Raw genomic sequence first — 4010 nt, 5'->3', positions numbered from 1 at the left:
CCCCCCCCAAAAAAAAATCAGATTGATTTTTTAAATAAAGTTTGAAGAGCTGGCCTTATGGAAGAATCAGAAGACTCAATGGGGATATTATCATTGCCCTTGCCACCCTTCCAAAAAAATCTAATGTAACTGAAGAATAAAAGTTTGAAGAACTAGCCCTATGTCAGACAAGAGGGGTTAAGGGGACTCTTTCTAGCCCCCCCCCCCAGTCAGATTGATTTTAAAAATAAATATCTGAGCTGCTTTTATGTGAAATGCAAGATAAAGAGAATGTTTCTCTCTATCCCTGTCAATTTTTTAAAGAATATATTTATTTTAAAAATTAAAGTTGGAAGAACTGATCCCATGCTGGACAAGAAGGGTGAAAAGTTAGACACCCCTACCCACCCATCCACATGCCCCAATCAAATTGATTTTAAAAAGAAAAATTTGTGAAACTCTGGGTGAAGTAAATGGTGAACAAGGATATTTCTATTCAACACCCTAAAAAATCAGATGATTTTTAAATTTGAGGAATGGGCATCCTTGTAACTTGGTAAGGTTTAAAGGGAATTCCCCCCTTCCTCCTCACCCTCCAAAAATACCAGATTTTTTTTTTTAATTTACGTGTGAAGGACTTGCCCCATATAGAGACGGAAGGGATTAATGGGTCCATCCTGTATCTCCCACAATTGATTGTTTTTTAGAATAAAAATTTGAAAAACTGCGAGTCTCTGAGATGAAAGAAATCTTTGTTTACCCCTCCCTAGTAGAAAAATAGGATACTTTTTTATTGGCGCCACTTGTCCATATTAATTTTTTAATTTATTTATGTATTTGTTTATTTCGGTCGTGCCGGGTCTTCACTGCTGCACAAGCTATCCTCCAGTTGCGACAGCTGAGGGCTACTCTCTAGTTGTGGCACACTGGCTTCCCATTGCAGTGACTTCTCTTATCTCCGAGCATGGGCTCCAGGGCTCAGGGGCTTCAGGAGCTTCAGCCCATGAGCTCAGTAGTTGCAGCTCCCAGGCCCTAGAGCACAGGTTTAATAATTATGGCACATGTACTTGGCTGCTCCCTGGCATGTAGGATCTTCCAGGATCAGGGATTGAACCTGTGGCTCCTGCCTTGGCAGGCGGATTCTTTACCACTGAGCCACCTGGGAAGCTGCCAGAAGAATACTTTTTAAAAATAAAACCATTGGAAATTAAGGGCAAACAGGTGTCATTTCTCTAAACCCACCTTAAAAAATCAAATAGGGTTTTTTTTGTTTGTTTGTTTTAATATTTAAGGAGTTGGGTTAATATGAGACAGGAAGAGTTACAGAAAATTTTTCCCCTGCACTCTCTAGCAAAGTTATGTTTTAAATATCCAGAAACTAAAAGATTGTGTAGAAGACACTGTCTCTCCCTAAAGGATGAAAGTGAGAATTTAGCAGAGAACTGAGGCACATTCTTCTTCAGACTAAATACACACATGAGATTAAGAGGACTCTTCAAACCATTTACCTACCACCCCAAAGCTGGAGAATCACTGAAAATAAAAAGTGGCCATTTCTCTCTCCCTGCCAGCCTGGCAGGTGTGTCCCTGGCCAGGGTTTGGCAGCCTCTGCCAAGGCTGGTGTAGGGCAGGCACCGAGGGGAGTAGGGCACCCTGTGGAGTTTGGCAGTGTTGGGCTCTCAGGGACCTGGGACATACGTACAGGCCAGGCAGCCCCCTGCCCATCTGCCCTTCAGCCAGAGGGGCCCCGTTACCCAGAGAAATGCTCCACGTTTGGTGTCTCTCTGGCTCCATCCCTTTGTGAAAGTTTCTAGGCACCTGTCTCAAGACCAGACCCCCTACTGTGCCAAGCGGAGCCACGCCTGAATTAAGGGCCTAGAGTTGAAAGAAACTGGATCCAAAATAACATCAGATCTCAGTCACCATGGCTGAGAGCTATTGGCTACCAAGGGGGAAGAGGAATCTTGCCCTGGGAGTCAGGAAAACATGATGCAATAAATATTCACCAAGCACTTACTATGTGCCAGGCGTGCTGTGTCTAGCAGGGCAACCACGCCATCGAGAAGAGGACTGGTTGTAGCAGCCCTTCTCAACCCTGAGCAATCCTCAGCATCATGGTAAGGGCCTGTTCCGACACTGATCGCTGAGCCCCATCCACACTTCCGATTTAACCGGTCAGGGGTAGGGAGCAAGAATTTGCATTTCTAACAAGTTCTCAGGTGATGCTAATGCTGCTGGTCGGAGGACCACATTTTAAAAGCCATTGTCAGGACTTCCCTAGTGGTCCAGTGGCCAAGACTCCCAATGCAGGGGGCCTGGGGTTCTAGCTTGCTCAGGGAACTAGATCCCACATGCCACAACTGAGTTTGCATGCCTCAACTGAAGATTCCCCATGCCCAACAAAGATCAAAGATATTGCGTGCAGCAGCTAAGACCCAGCACAGCCAAATAAATAAATAAAAATATAAAAAAAAAAATAAAAGCTGTTGTCATAGTGTTATCAGCAAAAATGCACAGGTATACGAGAAAGAGAAAGGACCCACCCCAGCTCCAACGGGGTCAGCAAAGATTCCGAGAGGAATAGCATCCTGCAGGAAGGCGGGACAGAGGCATCCCTCCCCTCTAGGTCTATGTCGGATGGCAGTCTCTCTAGATCAAGGGATTCTTCAGTAGTGTCCTTAGTAGGTTTGTGGATCCACAAAGTAAGAAATTTTACGTCTTAAGCAAATTTATCTCTACATGTGCATTTTGGGGTCAGTGACCCCAACCTAGACTGAGTTCCCGCCTGTTTCCAGACACCTCTGGCCTGGAAAATCCTTCGGGTCCTTCTCAGCCTCTCTTTCTGGAATCACTGCCAGCCTTTTCTGCATCTCTGCCACCCACGGCCACAAGAAGTGGGCCTTCTCTTCCGTGAGGACATCTGGACAGAGTGAGCATAGAGTGCATTTTGCACCACCTGGGACACGGAGGCATTTCACAACAGGCGTCCCGACCTGGAGAGTCATCTGTCCCTTCGTTAGTCTCTCTCTCCTGGGTCATGAAGGATATAGATAGGTTCAGGGTATGGAGACTGGGCTTCCTGTCAAAATCCAAGTTCTAAATGAACTCGCATATATCCCAGAACCATAGTGGAAACGACCCAGTCACCCACAGCTGTGATTTATCCCTGTTCAGGAGGTTAACTAAGAGTAGATTCACCACAAGCAGCAGTGGAGTTTGGGGGCAGAGGGGACAGGGAGTATTTAGTGAGCAAGGCAAAACCTGCTCAATGATGGAAGAGGCATCACAATATCACAGGAGAGGGATGCCCATCTGTCAAAGCTGCTGACAGCAGACGCATTAGGTGGAAGTGTAACCCAATAGGGACCTCCAAGGGCTTCCCCATCCCCTAAGGGTTCATGATTGAACTCAACATACCGGTGTTTATCAAATTCTAGAGACCTCTGCCCCCTTCTATCCCCAGAACCAGCCCTGCTTTGTTTACTAAGAGCCCAAATGGCAACCCACTCCAGTGCTCTTGCCTGGAAAATCCCACGGACAGAGGATCCTGGTAGGCTACAGCCCGTGAGGTTGCAAAGAGTCGGACACAACTGAGCGACTTCACTTGACTTCAGACAGGGGAGTCAGCCGTCTGGGTCCCTACCCCGGCTCTGGCCCTCGACTGCTGCCTGATCTTGAGCAGACAACTCAATCTCCCTTTGTTTCAATTTCCCTGTGCTTCAAATGGTGCTGATAGGAGGGGTGATTTGAGGATAAAATGAGATAATACATATAAAGCTTCTGAAAAAGTGCCTAGTACATGAGACTTCCCTGGTGGCCCAGAGGCTAAGACTCTGCCTTCCCAATGCAGGAGGCCCAGGTTCCATCCCTGGTTGGGGAATTAAATCCCACATCCTGAAACTAAAGATCCCTTGTGACATAACTAAGACCCAGAACAGCCATATAAAATGAATAAATATAGAGAAAGTGCCTAGAATAGAGAAAGCACTCCATACACATCAGCTATGGGAATCAGCTATGAGACACGTGTT

Source organism: Oryx dammah, unplaced genomic scaffold (assembly GCF_014754425.2).
Source record: "Oryx dammah isolate SB20612 unplaced genomic scaffold, SCBI_Odam_1.1 HiC_scaffold_1, whole genome shotgun sequence".
Classification (NCBI taxonomy): Eukaryota; Metazoa; Chordata; class Mammalia; order Artiodactyla; family Bovidae; genus Oryx; species Oryx dammah.
Note: the sequence above shows the minus strand (reverse complement) of the source record.